Source organism: Budorcas taxicolor, chromosome 11 (assembly GCF_023091745.1).
Source record: "Budorcas taxicolor isolate Tak-1 chromosome 11, Takin1.1, whole genome shotgun sequence".
NCBI classification, from domain to species: Eukaryota; Metazoa; Chordata; class Mammalia; order Artiodactyla; family Bovidae; genus Budorcas; species Budorcas taxicolor.
In genome coordinates this window covers 32,555,328-32,576,227 of record NC_068920.1, presented here as the reverse complement: position 1 = coordinate 32,576,227, position 20,900 = coordinate 32,555,328, and the positions used below count along the sequence as shown (strand labels likewise).

The 20,900-nt window shown below is 47.0% G+C and overlaps 2 pseudogenes; both read left to right on the top strand.

Moving 5' to 3' along the window:
• Positions 1 to 645: 645 nt before the first annotated feature.
• LOC128055597 (BOLA class I histocompatibility antigen, alpha chain BL3-7-like) lies at positions 646 to 15,306 on the top strand (annotated as a pseudogene).
• Positions 15,307 to 17,738: 2,432 nt separating this feature from the next.
• On the top strand, positions 17,739 to 20,566 carry LOC128055596 (BOLA class I histocompatibility antigen, alpha chain BL3-7-like; annotated as a pseudogene).
• Positions 20,567 to 20,900: the final 334 nt, after the last annotated feature.

The window sequence follows — 20,900 nt, the reverse complement described above, 5'->3', positions numbered from 1 at the left end:
AATCTCTTGTTGCTTCAATTGCCTGGGAAACCAAGGAGGCATTAACCTTGAGTTGTACAGGTTCCATTTCTTTTAGTTTCTTCTCTTCACTCTCAGCGCCTGACTCTCTCCTTCGTCTACTAAGCCCGCTGGCTCACTCTGCAAATCATCCTCTCAGCCTGCAGATCACCTGCTGTGCCTGGATGCAGGCTCTTGATGGCATCAGCGAGTGTGAGAAGCCACGATAATCCTGAGAGCCAAGGAACACGTCTGCAGGATTCCGAATCCACGAATTAGAGAGTAGAGGCTTTCCCCCTCTCTTGCAGGAGGTGGCGCCAGAGGACAGGTTTCGCCTTCACTCACTTGGGTTCCCTGCCCTTGAGAACTGGCACTTTCCACCCCTGCACCTCAGTTCCCGGTCAAGGGTGTGGCCCCTCATTGCTTCTTGTGCCTCCAGAGTCTTTGGTTCCTTGTTGAAGCCACTGCCGCTGGCCTCGCTGCCTGGTAAACCGGGATAGCAGGTCCTTCGCTTGTGTCGGGGATCCTCTGACCCGTGGGGGGGATGGGGGAATGCAGGCGGCTGTGACGGGGCAGGCACCTCTGCCGTGTCCTGTGTGGTCAGGTTCTCCTCCGCTGCTGTGAGTTGGGGGTGGAGAGGCCGAAGTCATGGGCATCTCAGTGGCTGGTGGGTTGGGGCCTCAGGACCCACTTCTGTGGCTGCCTCCCTGGGCACCGCTGAGGCTGGAAGGCTGGATTCCCGGGTCACCTTGCTGCTACTGCTGGGGGTTCCGGGGCTTCCGGCTCCGCGGCCGCAGCTGGAGAACAGGATCGCGGGCTCCGCTCCTGCCCTTCCCTCGGCTCCGCCTCCCGTCTGGGTCCCTGTCCACCCACTTTACGCGCATTGTGTGGGGTTCTCCGCATCCTGGGGTGTTGCGCAGAGGCACTTCTGTTTTGTTGTGCATGTTTACCGGTTGTGGATGGAAGGGGAGAGACAAAGGCAGCTTTTCGCTCCTCCTTCTCCTCAGGGTCCAGTTTTATGTCCAGAATCTGCTGATTCTGTTTAGCTGGAGGCCTGGCTCAGCTGGAGCCTGTGGGGCTCTGGGGAGCCTCCCTGACCTGTCACCCCCGAAGTCCTAGGTCAACATCAAGGCCAGAAGTTAGATTTGGGTCCAGGACTGCAGGGCCTTTAACGTCAGGTTGGGAGATAATCCACACACTGGAGATATCTGGCTGCCTTGTCTTTTTATTGTACATCTTCCTGCTGCTGCCCAGGTGCCAGAACTTTTTCTCTCTAAGTGGAGGCGCTCAGACCTCAGTGGCCTCACCCTGTACTCTCCAGATGCCGCTTTCTGGGTCAGCTCACTCTCACACCTCCTGAGAGGCTGTTCTCACCGCCATCTCCCTCCTCAATCCCCTCCTCTGCCTCCCCACTCCCTGTTGTTAATGGTGAGCTTCTTTTTAAACTCAGAAAAGAAAGAGGGACATAGGTGAGAAGTCCATCCTCCTCCTCCTGCACTCCCACCCCTGCACCTGCATCCTCCCCTTCCACACTGATGCTGGTCGGTCCCCTCCTGTCTAAGGCCGCCCCTCAGCAGGGGCACAGGATCCGGCTCCATCCTCCCCTGTGTCATCAGTTTCCCACTCTCTACTGGCTCCTTCAGTCCTGCACACAAACATGCTACAACTCCTTCCACTAAAAAAAAAAAAAGTCCAACAAAACTAACTAAATATAACAAAGTCCTCCCATAAACATCCACCACTCCGCGTCCAGTTTTTTTTCCAACTACTTCTCCATATCTAGGACTTTCCTTGCAGAAACAGTTCTCTCACCCACTGGGTTGCCTTTTTATTTTTATCTAATGAATATATGCACATAGTTTTCAAAAGTAAAACTCTTCTGATATCTAGATAGACTTGATATCTAGACTGATGTCCCTAATCTTCCGTGTCACCCCATCTCTTGAATCTCAGAGACAGCTGTTTTAGTTCTTTTGCCTGATTCTCTGATTGTCATCTCAATGCCTCTAAATAACATGCCCCTTACCATACTCCTTCTCTGTTTTTTAGTTTTATGTATCATTTTTCATTCTGGTTCTTCTTTCACAGACCCCTCTCCTTCAGATATAATTAGAACTTTCTTTTCCCTGAAATAAATAATATGTTAGCTTTATTGTACTTATTTTAACTCATTCCCACCTCTCCCCAGAGTCCTGTCTTCATGAACATCTGTGAGCACATTTGCTGTTCCACCAAATTCATCTCTTTGCACAGACTGTCCTGCAACCCTCAGCTCTGCCCCATGGGGACAGGTTCCCTGCACACCTGGGGCAGGGCTGAAGTGCCGGATCTCCTCATCTCAACCTGGGCAGCCCTCTGTCTCTGGGTTCTGCTGCCTGTGATCTCTTTATGTTTATCCAGTTAAGGAAAACAACACCAAAAGCTCAATGTAATATAGACAGGGATTATCTCCAGTGATGGGCAGTTTTGAACAATTACAACCTTAAGGTGATAAACTTCCCTCATAGCTCAGTGGGTGAAGAATCTGCCTGCAATACAGGAGACCCGGATTCAATCCCTGGGTCGGGAAGACCCCCTAGAGAAGGAAATGGCAATCCACTCCAGTATTCTTGCCTGGAGAATCCCAGGGACCGAGGAGCCTAGTGGGCTGCCGTCTATGGGGTCGCACAGAGTTGGACACAACTGAAGCAACTTAGCAGCAGCAGCAGCAGCAGCCAGTATTCTTGCCTGGAGAATCTCATGGACAGAGGAGCCTGGCAGGCTACAGTCCATGGGATTGCAAGAGTTGGACATGACTTAGGGACTAAACCACGACCACTTAATGTCTGAACATGCTAGTTGTTAAAATACATATTAATGAAATATTCTGTGCATGCTGCCTTTTAAGACTCTAACAAGAGTTTCTATGTGAAGATTTTATTTTAATATGTATCAGCCTATGAGTCACACAGTATCCTTTGGGGGAAGAGACTGAAAATTAAGAACACTCTGCTGCTACTGCTGCTAAGTCGCTTCAGTCGTGTCCGGACTCTGTGCGACCCCGCAGACGGCAGCCCATTTGGCTCCGCATCCCTGGGATTCTCCAGGCAAGAACACTGGAGTGGGTTGCCATTTCCTTCTCCAATGCATGAAAATGAAAAGTGAAAGTGAAGTCACTCAGTCGTGTCTGACTCAGCGACTCCATGGACTGCAGCCTACCAGGCTCCTCCGTCCATGGGAGTTTCCAGGCAAGAGTACTGGAGTGGGATGCCATTGCCTTCTCTGTAAGAACACTCTAGATATGCACTATCCAATGTGCTAGCTACTAGCCACATATGGCTATTTAAATTAAATAAAATTAAAATAAGCACAGACTTACAGATACAGAGAACAGATCTGTAGTTGCCAAGGGGGAGAAGGGCTGGGGGAGGGATGGATTGGGTGTTTGGAGTTAGTAGATGCAAATTATTATCTATAGAATAAATAAACAACAAGGTCGAACTGTATGGTACAGGGAACTATATTCAATAGCCTGTGATTAAACCATAATGAAAAAGAGTATTAAAAAGTATATATATATATACATATATATATATGTAAACTGAGTCACTTTGCTGTACAGCAGAAATTGACACAACATTGTTCAGTTCAGTTCAGTTCAGTTGCTCAGTCATGTCCGACTCTTTGTGACCCCATGAATCGCAGCATGCCAGGCCTCCCTGTCCATCACCAACTCCCAGAGTTCACTCAGATTCACATCCATCGAGTCAGTGATGCCATCCAGCCATCTCATTCTCTGTCGTCCCCTTCTTCTCCTGCCCCCAATCCCTCCCAGCATCAAAGTCTTTTCCAGTGAGTCAACTCTTTGCATGAGGTGGCCAAAGTACTGGAGTTTCAGCTTTAGCATCATTCCTTCCAAGGAAATCCCAGGTTGATCTCCTTCAGAATGGACTGTTTGGATTTCCTTGCAGTCCAAGGGACAACATTGTTAATCAACTATAATTCAATAAAATAAATAAAATATTTAAAAACTAATCAAATAAAATGAAAGTGCTCAGCACAATAGCCACTTATGAGGTGCTAAATGGCCATGTGTGGCTAGTGGCTACCTGATCTGGACAGCACAGATACAGAACAATTCCTTCATCACAGAACGTTTTGTTAGACTGGACTGCTCTTCATGATTTGTGGACCTCAAGTCAGATACATTAGATACATGAGGGATGAAAGGGCTAATATTATTCCTCTTAGACACTATGTCAGATTTCTGTATGGGATATGAACACATTAAGCTGGTGTGTAACAAAACCAAACTAGGTTATGAGTGGGTCTGGAGCCTTCAAGTACAAACTCTTCCCAGGTCCAAAGGAAACACCTGTCCCTCCACCTCCCTTCCCAGACTGAGGATACTCTCTGGCATCACTTACTAGGGGCTGAGTAGAGAACTCAGGAGAGAGTTCTCTTTTCCTGAGGCGAGGAGGGCAGGGCAGAGCTTTCAGCTAAGTTTGGGAAGCAGTGAGTCCAGCTCAGGGGGAAGGAGTCTCTGAAATGAAGAGGAAGCAAAGGCAGGGATCAGTTGGGAGACCCCCTGGCTGTGGAACCCTTGATGTCAGTGAGAACTTTTCATGAGATCCATGAAGTGAAAACTACTTTTATAGCATCTAAGATATTATTTGACTTTTCACTATGTTGAAATTTGCTTTGAGGTATAAGTAACAATCATAGAGACTATGGCAGGATACAAAATTAATGCACAGAATCTCTTGCATTTTTATATACTAACAACAAAAGATCAGGAAGAGAGATTAAGGAAACAATCCCATTTACCACTGTAATAAAAAGAATAAAATATCTAGGAATAAACCTACCTAAAGAGGCAAAAGATCTGTATTCAGAAAACTATAAGACACTGATGAGAGAAATAAAAAAATAACACAGATGGAGAGAGATACCATGCTCTTTGATTGGAAGAAGAATCAATATTGTGAAAATAAATATATTACACAAAAGAATTTGCAGACTCAGTGCAATCCCTATCAAATTACCAATGACATTTTTCATGGAATTAAAACAAAAAATTGTACAATCTGTATGGAAACACAAAAGATTCCAAATAGCCAAAGCAACGTTGGGAAAGAAAAATGGAGTTGGAGGAATCAGGCTCCATGACCTCAGACTATACTGCAAAGCTACAGTAATCTAAACAGTATGGTACTGGCACAAAAACAGAAATATAGATCAATGGAAATAGATAGAAAACCCAGAGATACACCCAAGTACCTATAGTCACCTAAATTATAACAAAGGGGGCAAGAATATACAATGGAGAAAAGACAGTCTCTTCAACAAGTGGTGCTGGGAAACCAGGACAGCTACATGTAAAAGAATGAAATTAGAACACTTCCCAATACCATACACAAAAATAAACTGAAAATGAATTAAAGACCTAAATGTAAGGCCAGACACTATAAAACTCTAAGGGAAAACATAGGCAGAAAATCCTCTTTGTTTTTCTTAATATATATATTTTCTTGGAGTATAGTTGACTTACAATGTTTCAGGGGCACAGCAAGATGATTTGGTTATATAAATACACATATATTATTTTTCAGACTATTTTTTATTATAGGTTATTACAAGATATTGACTATAGGACACTCTTTGACATAAATCTCAGCAAGGTCTTTTTTGATCCACCTCCAGTAGTAATGAAAATAAAAACAAAGATAGATGAATGGGACCTAATGAAACTTAAAAGCTTTTGCCCAGCAAAGGAAACAAGATGAAAAGATAACCCTCAGAATGGGAGAAAATATTTGCAGATGAAGCAACTGATTAAGGATTAATCTCCAAAATATACAAACAGCTCATGTACCTCAATATCAAGAAAACAAACAACCCAAACTTTTTGTTTAGAGTAGACAGAAGACCTAAATAGACATTTCTCCAAAGACAAACAGATGGCCAACAAACACATGAAAAGATGCTCAACATCATTATTCAGTTCAGTTCAGTTCAGTTCAGTCACTCAGTCGTGTCCGACTCTTTGCGACCCCATGAATTGCAGCACGCCAGTGCTCCCTGTCCATCACCAACTCCCAGAGTTCACTCAAACTCACGTCCATGGCATCGGTGATGCCATCCAGCCATCGCATCCTCTGTTGTCCCCTTCTCCTCCTGCCCTCAATCCCTCCCAGCATCAGGGTCTTTTCCAATGAGTCAGCTCTTCAGATGAGGTGGCCAAACTTTTGGAGTTTCAGCCTCAGCATCAGTCCTTCCAATGAACACCCAGGACTGGTCTCCTTTAGGATGGACTGGTTGGATCTCCTTGCAGAAATGCAAATCAAAACTATAATAAAGTATCACCTCACACTGATCAAAATAGCCATCATCAAAAAATTTATGAACAATAAATGCTGGAGAGGGTGTGGAGAAAGGAAACTCTCCCACACTGTTGGTGGGGATGTAAATTGATACAGCCACAATGGAGAACAGCATGAAGGTTCCTTAAAAAACTAAAGATAGGGTTACCATGTGCGTACTAAGTCGTTTCAGTTGTGTCCAACTCTTTGCAACCCTATGGACTGTAGCCCACCAGGCTCCTCTTGTCCATGGAGATTCTCCAGGCAAGGACACTGGAGTGGGTTGCCATGTCCTCCTCCAGGGGGTCTTTCTGACCCAGGGATTGAACCTGTGTCTCTTAAACATCCTGCATTGGCAGGCGTTTTTTTTTTTTTTTTTTTTAAATCACTATTGCCACCTGGGACATATATTAACCTCAAAAATGCATTCTAATATACATCGGGTGCAGATTCCACTTATATGAGGTACCTGCTGCTGCTGCTGCTGCTGCTGCTAAGTCGCTTCAGTCGTATCCGACTCTGTGCGACCCCATAGACGGCAGCCCACCAGGCTCCGCCATCCCTGGGATTCTCCAGGCAAGAACACTGGAGTGGGTACCTAGAATAGTCAAATTCATAGAGTTAGAAAGTACATTGGTAGATGCCAGGGGCTAGGGGGTGGAAAGGTGGAGAAGAGGAATGGGGAGTTACTATTTAATAGGGACAGAGCTTCAGTTTAGGAAGGTGAAAATTTCAGGAGATGGATAATGGTGAGAGTAACGCAACAGTGTGAATGTACCTAATGTCCCTGAACTGTGCCGTTAAATATGGTTACAATGGGGTGTTTACATTATGTGACTTCCGTCATATTAAAAAAACACATAAAAAGTGGAGACTAGGATAGCAAACTGACATAGTAACTATTTTCACCACCACCTACATGCAGAAAAAAAAGCAGGTTTGCTTTAATAACTCCTGATTGACACATTACCAATTCTTATCTTTCCTTAATAAACCACAATGGTAAAAATACAAAAAATAATATATATGTATGTATAAATGAATCACTTTGCTGTACAGCAGAAATCAACACAACATTATAAATCAACTGTACTTCAGTAAAACAAAATTAAAACGTATAAAAATTCTTATCTTTCCTAAGTCATCATCTTAAATCCACATTGTGAAAGTATCTTCTGTAGTCTCTGAGATGCAGGAGCTCCTGGAAGCCCCCTGTCCTGAGGAAAGGGAAGCTGGAGACTGAGTTGGTCCCCAATTATATGATGTTCCCAGCAGGGAAGCAGCACAAAGATGATGATGAAAGCATCATTCTTTGAATAGGTTGATACAGAGCCCTGGTTTGAGTTTCCTGAGCCATACAGAAAATTCCCATTGGCTATTTATTTTACATATGGTAACGTAAGTGTCCATGTTACTCTTTCCATACATCTCACCCTCTTCTCCCTTCTCCCCATGTTCATAAGTCTATTCTTTATGTCTGTTTCTCCACTGCAGCCCTGTAAATAAATTCTCCCCAGCAGACCACAGAGCTGGGGTGTAGACAAGTGAGCCCTGCGTGTTCCCACCCTCCCCCTGCAGTTCCCCTGAGGCAGAGACCTCCTGTCTGGTCTCCCCTCTAGGGCCTGACCCAGGGCCTGACTCAGGGGCTCAATCAACACTCCCTGAAACACTACCCTTGGGAAGCGGCCTCTTGTGTCCTAGTCAAGACAGTCACTTCCTCTAGTAGGCACCCCCAAATACTGAATCTTTCAGAACTTTTTATTTGCTCTGAGAGCAGAACTGTGAAGGTGGCAAGTGGAAATGTTGGCTTCTTTGCTAACAAAACCATGGAGCCAACAGCACTTGTGCTCTTTCACAGAAGGCCACCAGAGGACAGAGTATGGCTGCTTATGACAAACACTCAGTCCCAACCCTCCCCCCCAACCCCCCCACCCCACCCCCGCCAACCGCCCCACGCTCCCCGCCGGTCCCCCATTCAAAAATTGTTTTTTCCCAAGTTAGCCTTAATCGGAACATGTTTGAACTTGGAGGATTTCTTTAAGGTACATTGATTTGCTTTTCTTCTTTCATCTCACTTGGAAGCTAATAAAAGTCCACTACAAGTAACAAGTATAAGTTGTCATAAGTTGTCCCTGTGACACATGGATGACAAAATTATGTGTCCAGTTCTCAATCTGTGTGTAGCCTCTGTCCATCCTCTCTCTCTCTATCCATCCATAAACATCTATCTGTGTAACAGTCTATGTAATGTACTAGAGGTGCTTTTCAATCATGTTACCACAGACTTGTGGCACGAGTCTTTGTGTACTAAGTGTTCTGCTCAGAAGACATTGGGAATGCCCCTGACGCCATGTGAAGGGGGGCAGTCTGTCTCAATGGGAGTCGTCCAAAGTGGAAGATCCGCTCAGTGTAGTCAAGGTCAAGCCCATACTGTCTCCTGTCCCCAAAGCATTGAGTCTGCCTTCCTGGGCGAACTTTGCTAAAATCCTTCATATTCTAAGAAACATCAGAGTGCAAACAATGAGGAATATTTACAGTAACTATGGGAGAGAGATAAAGTGATGGTTTTAATTACCTGCTACTATGACAACTGTTGGAGAAGACTCTTGAGAGTCCCTTGGACTGCAAGGAGATCCAACCAGTCCATTCTGAGGGAGATCAGCCCTGGGATTTCTTTGGAAGGACTGATGCTAAAGCTGAAACTCCAGTACTTTGGCCACCTCATGCAAAGAGTTGACTCATTGGAAAAAACTCTGATGCTGGGAGGCATTGGGGGCAGGAGGAGAAGGGGATGACAGAGGATGAGATGGCTGGATGGCATCACTGACTCAAAGGACGTGAGTGTGAGTGAACTCCAGGAGTTGGTGATGGATAGGCAGGCCTGGCGTGCTGCGGTTCATGGGCTCACAAAGAGTCAGACACAACTGAGTGACTGCACTGAATTGAACTGAACTGATGATAACAACAACCTTCACTGTATTCCATTACAAGCGCTACTCAGCCATGTGGGAGCAGAGTCTATACCTGCTAAATGAATACATTTGGGATCAGGACCTGACAGATTTGAGAATGTATTTGAAATTGGAACTCTTCTGGAGCCATCCTGACAGGAAGTAATCATAAATTGGCTGCTACCTCACCTGCCAGGCCCTGGACACTGACAACCTTCCCATATCATCCCTCAGCCAGGACCCCCTGATCACAGGTATTCCTCACATGAAATCTCACTGTCAGTTCTAACTTCTTGTGCTCACTTTAGCCCCCTTGATTGTCCTAATGTGTGTTCACCACTCTAGGGATCCAGGGACACCTCTGATTCCCTTGGGGAACTAAGAGATGGCAAGAGTGATGTCGACATTCTAGGAATCAGCAAACTAAAATGGACTGGAATGGGTGAATTTAACTCAGACGACCATTATATCTACTACTGTGGTCTGGAATCCTTCAGAAGAAATGGAGTAGCCATCATGGTCAACAAAAGAGTCCGAAATGCAGTACTTGGATGCAATCTCTAAAACGACAGAATGATCTCTGTTCGTTTCCAAGGCAAACCATTCAATATCACAGTTATCCAAGTCTATGTCCCAACCCATAATGCTGAAGAAGCTGAAGTTGAACGGTTCTATGAAGACCTACAAGACCTTGTAGAACTAACACCCAAAAAAGATGTCCTTTTCATTATAGGGGACTGGAATGCAAAAGTAGGAGGTCAAGAAACACCTGGAGTAACAGGCAAATTTGGCCTTGGAATGCAGAATGAAGCAGGGCAAAGACTAATAGAGTTTTGCCAAGAAAATGCACTGGTCATAGCAAACACCCTCTTCCAACAATACAAGAGAAGACTCTACACATGGACATCACCAGATGGTCAACACCGAAATCAGATTGATTATATTTTTTGCAGCCAAAGATGGAGAAGCTCTATACAGTCAACAAAAACAAGACCGGGAGCTGACTGTGGCTCAGATCATGAACTCCTTATTGCCAAATTCAGACTTAAATTGAAGAAAGTAGGGAAAACCGCTAGACCATTCAGGTATGACCTAAATCAAATCCCTTATGATTATACAGTGGAAGTAAGAAATAGATTTAAGGGCCTAGATCTGATAGATAGAGTGCCTGATGAACTATGGAATGAGGTTCGTGACATTGTACAGGAGACAGGGATCAAGACCATCCCCATGGAAAAGAAATGCAAAAAACCAAAATGGCTGTCTGGGGAGGCCTTAATAATAGCTGTGAAAAGAAGAGAAGTGAAAAGCAAAGGAGAAAAGGAAAGATATAAGCATCTGAATGCAGAGTTTCAAAGAATAGCAAGGAGAGATAAGAAAGCCTCTTCAGCAATCAATGCAAAGAAATAGAGGAAAAGAACAGAATGGGAAAGACTAGAGATCTCTTTAAGGAAATTAGAGATACCAAGGGAATATTTCATGCAAAGATGGGCTCGATAAAGGACAGAAATGGTCTGGACCTAACTGAAGCAGAAGATATTAAGAAGAGGTGGCAAGAATACACGGAAGAACTGTACAAAAAAGATCTTCACGACCCAGAGAACCACGATGGTGTGATCACTCATCTAGAGCTAGACATCCTGGAATGTGAAGTCAAGTGGGCCTTAGAAAGCCTCACTACGAACAAAGCTAGTGCAGCTGATGGAAGTCCAGTGGAGCTATTTCAAATCCCGAAAGATGATGCTGTGAAAGTGCTGCACTCAATATGCCAGCAAATTTGGAAAACTCAGCAGTGGCCACAGGACTGGAAAAGGTCAGTTTTCATTCTAATCCCAAAGAAAGGCAATGTCAAACAATGCTCAAACTACCGCACAATTGCACTCATCTCACATGCTAGTAAAGTAATGCTCAAAATTCTCCAAGCCAGGCTTCAAAAATATGTGAACCGTGAACTTCCCTGATATTCAAGCTGGTTTTAGAAAAGGCAGAGGAACCAGAGATCAAATTGCCAACATCATGGAAAAAGCAAGAGAGTTCCAGAAAAACATCTATTTCTGCTTTATTGACTATGCCAAAGCTTTTGACTGTGTGGATCACAATAAACTGTGAAAAATTCTGAGAGAGATGGGAATACCAGACCACCTGACCTGCATCTTGAGAAATCTGTATGCAGGTCAGGAAGCAACAGTTAGAACTGGACATGGAACAACAGACTGGTTCCAAATAGGAAAAGGAGTACGTCAAGGCTGTATATTGTCACCCTGCTTATTTAACGTCTATGCAGAGTACATCATGAGAAACGCTGGACTGGAAGAAATACAAGCTGGAATCAAGATTGCTGGGAGAAATATCAATCACCTCAGATATGCAGATGACACCACCCTTATGGCAGAAAGTGAAGAGGAACTCAAAAGCCTCTTGATGAAAGTGAAAGAGGAGAGTGAAAAAGTTGGCTTAAAGGTCAACATTCAGAAAATGAAGATCATGGCATCCAGTCCCATCATTTCATGGGAAATAGATGGGGAAACAGTGGAAACAGTGTCAGACTTTATTTTTTGGGGCTCCAAAATCACTGCCAATGGTGATTGCAGCCATGAAATTAAAAGACGCTTACTCTTTGGAAGACAAGTTATGACCAACCTAGATAGCATATTGAAAAGCAGAGACATTACTTTGCTGACCAAGGTCTGTCTAGTCAAGGCTATGGTTTTTCCTGTGGTCATGTATGGATGTGAGTGTTGGACTGTGAAGAAAGCTGAGCGCCGAAGAATTGATGCTTTTGAACTGTGGTGTTGGAGAAGACTCTTGAGAGTCCCTTGGACTGCAAGGAGATCCAACCAGTCCATTCTGAAGGAGATCAGCCCTGGGATTTCTTTGGAAGGAATGATGCTAAAGCTGAAACTCCAGTACTTTGGCCACTTCTTGTGAAGAGTTGACTCATTGGAAAAAACTCTGATGCTGGGAGGGGTTGGGGGCAGGAGAAGGGGACGACAGAGGATGAGATGGCTGGATGGCATCACTGACTCGATGGTCGCGAGTCTGAGTAAACTCTGGGAGTTGGTGATGGACAGGGAGGCCTGGCGTGCTGCGATTCATGGGGTCGCAAAGAGTTGGACACGACTGAGTGACTGAACTGAACTGAACTGATGGTTCCAAATAGGAAAAAGAGTACGTCAAGGCTATGTATTGTCACCCTGCTTATTTATCTTCTATGCAGAGTACATCATGAGAAACGCCGGGCTGGAAGAAGCACAAACTGGAAACAAGATTGCCAGGAGAAATATCAATAACCTCAGCTATGCAGATGACACCACCCTTATGGCAGAAAGTGAAGAGGAACTAAAAAGCCTCTTGATGAAAGTGAGAGAGGAGAGTAAAAAAGTTGTCCTAAAGCTCAACAGTCGGAAAACTAAGATGATGGTATCCGGTCCCATCACTTCATAGCAAAAGATGGGAAACAGTGGCAGACATTATTTTGGGGGGCTCCAAAATCACTGCAGATGATGACTGCAGCCATGAAATTAAAAGATGCTTACTCGATGGAAGGAAAGTTATGACCAACCTAGATAGACAAAATATTAAAAAGGAGAGACATTACTTTGTCAACAAAGGTCTGCCTAAAAATGGCTATGGTTTTTCCAGTAGTCATGTATGACTGTGAGAATGGACTATGAAGAAAGCTGAGTGCTGAAGAACTGATGCTTTTGAACTGTGGTGTTGGAGAAGACTCTTGAGAGTCCCTTGGACTGCAAGGAGATCCAGCCAGCTCATCCTAAAGGAGATGAGTCCTGGGTATTCATTGGAAGGACTGATGTTGAGTCTGCAGGTCCAAGGGTCACCCCAACATTGAGGGATCCGCCGCTCCCCACCGACCCAGGAGGAGCTCAAGGGGACTTGACCTGGTTTCATTTCAGTTTGGATTTAATCCCTGCGGATGGTCTGGGCGGGTCAGGGTCAGACTCCCTCCAGGAAATGTATGGCTGCAACGTGGGGCCAGACAGGCGTCTCCTCCGCGGGTATGATCAGTCCTCAGTTCGCCTATGATGGCAGAGAGTACATCACCCTGAACGAAGACCTGCGCTCCTGGACCGCGGCGGACACGGCGGCTCAGATCACCAAGAGCAAGTGGGAGGCGGCAGGTGAGGCGGAGGCTCGCAGGAACTACGTGGAGGGCCGGTGCGTGGAGTGGCTGCGCAGATACCTTGAGAAGGGGAAGGACACGCTGCTGCGCGCAGGTACGAGGGGCGCGGGGCCGCCCCGTCCTCCCCTCGGGCTGGAGCTGGCTTCCCACGAGGAGAAGAAAGTGGGGTCCCTGTGGGAACAGCGCGCCAGGTTCTTGTCAGGAGAGGGAGGAATGTGCCCAGGTTTTCATATTCTGTACAAGACGGTGACTTGCCAGTAGTTTCGTTTCTCTGGACAATTAAGGAATCCAGTGCCTTTGGGGAAGAAGCAGGAAACCATCCCTGAAATAACTGGTCAGCGGTGCCCTTTTACCCTGCCCGCCATCTTGTGACTCTTGACTTTCACCCTGCCCGCCATCTTGTGACTGGTGACTTTCTCAAGGCCTGTTCTCAGACTAGAGCATCATAAGAGGCCAGACTCCAGCTTTTCTGAGTCATTCAGTTTCCAACAAAGTCAGGACCATTGCTCTGTATTCTCCCCCTTAAGGTGGAGCATCCTACCTTGGCTCTCACCCTGACTCCAGAACTTTACAAGGACTAGGAGATTTTCCCAGACACCAGAGCCCAGGCTGGTGTCTGGGGTTTGTGGTTTTTCTTTTCAAACTCACTTTCTCATCATTTCTTAGAATGGTCATGTGATGCTTCCTCCGTGGCCCATGGGAGTAAAATAAACTGTGAATTTTCTGATTCTTCTTCCTCAGAGCCTCCGAAGGCACATGTGACCTGTCACCCCATCTCTGAGCATGAGGTCACCCTGAGGTGCTGGGCCTTGGGCTTCTACCCTGAGGAGCTCTCACTGACATGGCAGCGTGATGGGGAGGACCAGAGCCAGGACATGGAGCTTGTGGAGACCAGGCCTTCAGGGGATGGAACCTTCCAGAAGTGGGCAGCCCTGGTGGTGCCTTTTGGAGAGGAGCAGGGATACACGTGCCCTGTGCAGCACGAGGGGCTTCAGGAGCCCCTCACCCTGAGATGGGGTAAGGAGGGGGATGGGATGGAGCTTTTCTGAGATAAAGCAGGAGCCCTTCAGGACTCAAAGGTCAGGACTCAAGCCTGAGGTCAGGGCCTCTTCCTTTTCCTCCACAGAACCTCCTCAGACCTCCTTCCTCACCATGGGGATCATTGTTGGGCTGGTTCTCCTCATGGTGGCTGTGGTGGCTGGAGCTGTGATCTGGAGGAAGAAGCGCTCAGGTAGGGAAGGGAGGGAAGGATCTGAGTTTTCTTGTCTCACTGAGAGGTTTCAAGTCCAGGTAGAAGTTTGCCTGCCTTGTTCCTGGGAAATACCATCCATACATATGGGCTTGCTGGTCTGGAGCTGATGCTAACATTGACCCTTTTGTAAAGTACATGTGAAAATGAAAAATAGATTTTTTACCTTCATAATTCCAGTTGGGGCCTGTTTCTCAGCACTTGAAGATCAGAGGGGAAAGTCCCCACTGAGTTCAGACCTCTAGAAGGGTTGGAGATGGTCCAGTCCCCCCACATCTCCTTTCTTTATATTCCTGATTCTGTCCTGGATTTTTGGTTACAGTTCCAGAAAGTTCCCTGGGATCCAGAACTAGAGGGTTTCTCTAGGGTATCATGATTCAGTCTTCTCCATGGATTCTCACGAGATGTTTTCTTCTTGCAGGTGAAAATGGAGGTAACTGCACTCAGGCTGCAAGCAAGTACAGAGGGGCTGTGATTCCTGAGACTCTTCTGAGAGTGCAGACAAGAGGCCATGGGGGGCTCGCCCTCCTCAAAGTTCCTTCTCTAGTTTCTCTCCTGTGGGTTCTGACCACATCCTGGTCTTGTTCTCCCCCAGGCTGTGATAGTGCCCAGGGCTCTGATGTGTGACCAGAGCTCTCATGGATCCTAAAGGTGAGACACTGGAGGGTCTTGACTGGGGGAGGGGTTGGTGCAGGGGGGACACACTGGGTGGTGGGGGTCTTTGAGTGGGACATGTGAGCATGTGGGGGGCTGTGGAGAATGTGAGCCCTTACATGACTGACTTACACTGGTTCATGATTCCTTTCTTTCCCAGTGTGAAACAGCTCCCTTGTGGGGACTGAGTGGTGCAAGATTCCATATCCCACCCCTGCATTATGACTTGAAGATCTGACTTCTCTTTCTGCAGAAGTCATCTGAATGTGTTTGTGCTGCTATTAGCATAATGTAAAGAAGTTGTGAGCCTGGCCCCCCTCTGTCCACCACGACCCCACCTCACCCTGGACTGTTTTAATACCATGTTTTATTGCCACCTGGTATCCCATCACTTCATGGGAAATAGATGGGGAAACAGTGGAAACAGTGTCAGACTTTATTTTGGGGAGCTCCAAAATCACTGCAGATTCAGACTGAGCGACTGAAGTGAACTGAACTGATGGAGCTAAAGTTTAAGGATGAGACTTAATTGACAAGGCAAGAATTACATGGACAAGTAAAGCTCTACATTTCTTAACTTAATGGTGATGGTTTCCTGGACCAATGAATGGTAAACTTCTGCCATAAAAGAGATTATGTTTTTTTCTTTGAAATGAGTGTGCTTGGTGAACATTAGCTTTACTCTGATGATGCTGTAAAAGATCTGATACACTGCAAGAGGAACAGAAGTAAATATATCATGTTAGAATAGGGCACAGAATGGCATGTTACTTCTACAATCTGCTATTATGCACTTGTGTTAGAGTAACTTAAGAAAACCCGGTGTGAATATTGGCCACTCAAAATTCTCATACTTAGATGAAGTTCTAAAGATGGTGTTCTAATCTTAACATAGGCCTTGCACAGATATTGCTATGTTGTGTTTCTTATTGCAAAAATGAGCTGCTTTTTTTTAAAGGAAAATCTAAAGGCTTATGGTCATATTTCAAAATGCAGATTAGTTTTCTAAAAAAATCTTCTAAGATTACATAGTAAGTACACATCAAGCACTTATGCTGCATTCCAAAGTATTCTGTCCCAAGGAAAATAACTCGGGTGAGCTGAACTAGCCTCTCTTTCATGGAATACAATGTTTACTTCAAAAAATGAATGACGCTGGAAGATCTACAAAACTTGGTGAAGCATTGTATTAGTTTTAAAAAATCTTATATTAGTATATAAGACAGTCAGTGTGCAAAATAAGCTGATGAATTTTAGTGTAATTGAAATATTCAATAATATCATTTCAGGTCCACTTTGAAAATAACCTTTGAGCCTTTTACCTCGTTGCAGCCGAGAAAGCAACATGGCTCACCAGCAAATTCGGCCAGGGTTCTCGCTCTTGCCGGGTCTGCTCAAACCGGCATGGTCTGATATGGAAATATGTGCCTTATCCGGAAATGTGCTGCCAGTGTTTCGTCAGTATGCGAAGGACATAAGCTTCATTAAGTTGGACTAACAGAACTTTCTTAGAGGACTCATCCAGCACATCAACCTCAGGAGGAAATAATACTAGCTCTTCGTATGTAAAATAACAGTTTTCAAAAGTTCAAAAAAAAAAAAAAAAAAAGAAGAAGAAGAAAAAGAAAATAATCTTTGAGAAACTACCACTTTTGTAGTTTTCGTTTTGGATCAAAGAGGAACTTAGATATATTATCTGAAAAGTTATTTAAATACTATTACGTATGTGTGGACTTTTTATTTTCATAGATTTCAACCAAAATAATGGATTTAACAAGAAGGAAGCATAAACATCCAGTGATCTTCTAAGGAGACTTGCAAAAATATAAAAATGTAAAACGCTCCACTGTTCCCACTGTAGTGTTTATTTGGGGAAATAGTTCTATTCTATATTAACTGTGTGAGTTATTAATATTATTCTAAATAAATGACTAAGCAAATACTAACTCTTATTATTTCTAGTATGGAAAATATCGATAGAAGTAACTATAAACAAAATTACCCTTGGGGTCCTCACTAATTTGTTGGATTGTATAAATATTTTGACCAAAAATGTTTTGAAAATCGCTGACTACAAACCCTTGGGCCAGGACTCAGGGAGTGTGACAGAAAGCTCTCGGTGCAGGAGAGGAGGGATCAGGACAACGTCCCAGGTTCCCCGGAGGGCAAGGGTCTCAGGGTCTCAGAGTCAAGGTCCATGTCTGGGGCCGGGAAGTTCTACCTTGGGGCTTCCAGGCTCCCGGACTTTCACTTTCTCTCTCACAACTCCCTATCTGGAAAGTTGTGGCGCGGCCCCAGGTCTCACTCCCATTGGGTGTCCGATTTCTGCCGGTATTCATCTCCGCGGCTCCAGGTTACCAAGTGTTCATCCACCCGCTGGACTCGCTTCTCCCCAGACCCCGGAGATGCGGGTCATGGGGCCGAGAACCCTCCTCCTGCTGCTGCCGGGGGCGCTGGTCCTGACCGAGACCTGGGCGGGTGAGTGCGGGCTCGGGAGGGAACGGCCTCTGCGGGGAGGTGGGCAGGACAGGGCAGGACCCCCAGGGAAGGAGCGAGCCCGCCGCCCTCGCCCCGACCCGCCCCCTCCGCCCGTCGCGTCCTGTCCCTCCCTTGCTTCCCCCGCCTCTTTGCTCTGCCCCCCGAGTCCTGGTCCTCCTCCGACCTTCTCCGTCTCACGAGCCCCTCGCCCCTCCCTCCTCCCAGTTCCATCACCTCGGACCCGGGACCCGCGCCGGGAGGAGGTCGGGCCGGGTCTCTCCCCTCCCCGCCCCCAGGCTCCCACTCCCTGAGATATTTCTTCACCGCCGTGTCCCGGCCCGGCCGCGGGGAGCCCCGCTTCATCGCCGTCGGCTACGTGGACGACACGCAGTTCGTGCGGTTCCACAGCGACGCCCGGATCCGAGGATGGAGCCGCGGGCGCGGTGGGTGAGCAGGAGGGGCCGGAGTATTGGGATCAGGAGACGCAGGGAACTAAGGACGCCGCACAGACTTTCAAACTGAACCTGAACACCCCGCGCGGCTACTACAACCAGAGCGAGGCCGGTGAGCGACGCGGGCCCGGGGCCGGGTCACGGCCTCCATCCCCAGGGACCGGCGGGGTCGCCCCGAGTCTGCGGGTCCGAGGGTCACCCCGGCACTGTGCGACCCGCCCCTCCCCCGAACTCGAGAGGAGCTCGCGGGGGCTTGACCCGGTTTCATTTCAGTTTGGGTTTAATATCTGCGGATGGTCTGGGCGGGTCAGGGTCTCACACCCTCCAGGAAATGTATGGCTGCCACGTGGGGCCGGACGGGCGTCTCCTCCGCGGGTATGAACAGTTCGCCTACGACGGCAGAGAGTACATCGCCCTGAACGAGGACCTGCGCTCCTGGACCGCGGCGGACAAGGCGGCTCAGGTCACCCAGCGCAAGATGGAGCAGCATATGGCGGAGCGTGTGAGAAACTATCTGGAGGGCGAGTGCGTGGAGTGGCTCCGCAGATACCTAGAGACCGGGAAGGACACGCTGCAGCGCGCAGGTACGAGGGGCACGGGGGCTCCCTGATCTCCCCTCGGGCTGGAGCTGGCTTCCCACGAGGAGAAAGTAATGTCTCTGTGGGAACAGCGCCCCAGGTTATTGTCTGGAGAGGGAGGAATGTGCCCAGGTTTTCATATTCTGTACAAGACGATGACTCGCCAGTAGCTTCATTTCTCTGGACAATTAAGGAATCCAGTGCCTTTGGGGATGAAGCAGGAAACCATCCCTGAAATAACTGGTCAGCGGTGCCCTTTCACCCTGCCCGCCATCTTGTGACTCTTGACTTTCTCAAGGCCTGTTCTCAGACTAGAGCATCATAAGAGGCCAGACTCCAGCTTTTCTGAGTCATTCAGTTTCCAACAAAGTCAGGACCATTGCTCTGTATTCTCCCCCTTAAGGTGGAGCATCCTACCTTGGCTCTCACCCTGACTCCAGAACTTTACAAGGACTAGGAGATTTTCCCAGACACCACAGCCCAGGCTGGTATCTGGTGTTTGTGGTTTTTCTTTTCAAACTCATTTTCTCATCATTTCTCAGAGTGGTCACGTGATGCTTCCTCCGTGGCCCATGGGAGTAAAATAAACTGTGAATTTTCTGATTCTTCTTCCTCAGACCCTCCAAAGACCCATGTGGCCCATCACCCCATCTCTGAGCATGAGGTCACCCTGAGGTGCTGGGCCTTGGGCTTCTACCCTGAGGAGATCTCACTGACCTGGCAGCGTGATGGGGAGGACCAGAGCCAGGACATGGAGCTTGTGGAGACCAGGCCTTCAGGGGATGGAACCTTCCAGAAGTGGGCAGCCCTGGTGGTGCCTTCTGGAGAGGAGGGGAGATACACGAGCTGTGTGCATCATGAGGGGCTTCAGGAGCCCTTCACCCTGAGATGGGGTAAGGAGGGGGATGGGATGGAGCTTTTCTGAGATAAAGCAGGAGCCCTTCAGGACTCAAAGGTCAGGACTCAAGCCTGAGGTCAGGGCCTCTTCCTTTTCCTCCATAGAACGTCCTCAGACCTCCTTCCTCACCATAGGCATCATTGTTGGCCTGGTTGTCTTCGCGTTGGCTGTGGTGGCTGGAGCTGTGATCTGGAGAAAGAGGTGCTCAGGTAGGGAAGGGAGGGAGAGATCTGAGTTTTCTTGTCTCACTGAGGGGTTTCAAGCCCAGGTAGAAGTTTGCCTGCCTTGTTCCTGGGAAATACCATCCACACATATGGGCTTGCTGGTCTGGAGCTGATGTTAACATTGACCCTTTTGTTAAGTACATGTGGAAATGAAAGATAGATTTTTCACCTTCATAATTCCAGTTGGGGCCTGTTTCTCAGCACGTAGTTCAGACCTCTAGAAGGGTTGGAGATGGTCTAATCCGCCCACATCTCCTTTCTTTATATTCCTGATTCTGTCCTGGAGTTTTGGTTACAGTTCCAGAAAGTTCTCTGGGGTCCAGAACTAGAGTGTTTCTTTAGGATATCATGATTCAGTCTTCTCCATGGATTCTCACGTGATGTTTTCTTCTTGCAGGTGAAAATGCAGGGGACTGCACTCAGGCTGCAAGTAAGTACAGAGGGGGTGTGAGTCCTGAGGCCCTTCTGAGGGTGCAGACAAGAGGTCATGGGGGGCTCGCCCTCCTCAAAGTTCCTTCTCTAGTTTCTCTCCTGTGGATTCTGACCACATCCTGGTCTTGTTCTCTCCCAGGCAGTGACAGTGCCCAGGGCTCTAAGGTGTGACCAGAGCTCTCATGGATCCTAAAGGTGAGACCCTGGAGGGTCTTGACTGGGGGAGGAGTTGGTGCAGGGGGGACACACTGGATGGTGGGGGTCTTTGAGTGGGACACGTGAGCATGTGGGGGGCTATTTAGAATGTGAGCCCTTACATGACTGACCTACACTGGTTCATGATTGTTTTCTTTCACAGTGTGAAACAGCTACCTTGTGGGGACTGAGTGGTGCAAGATTCCATATCCCACTCCCGCATTATGACTTGAAGATCTGACTTCTCTTTCTGCCGAAGTCGTCTGAATGTGTTTGTGCTGCTATTAGCATAATATAAAAAAGTGGTGAG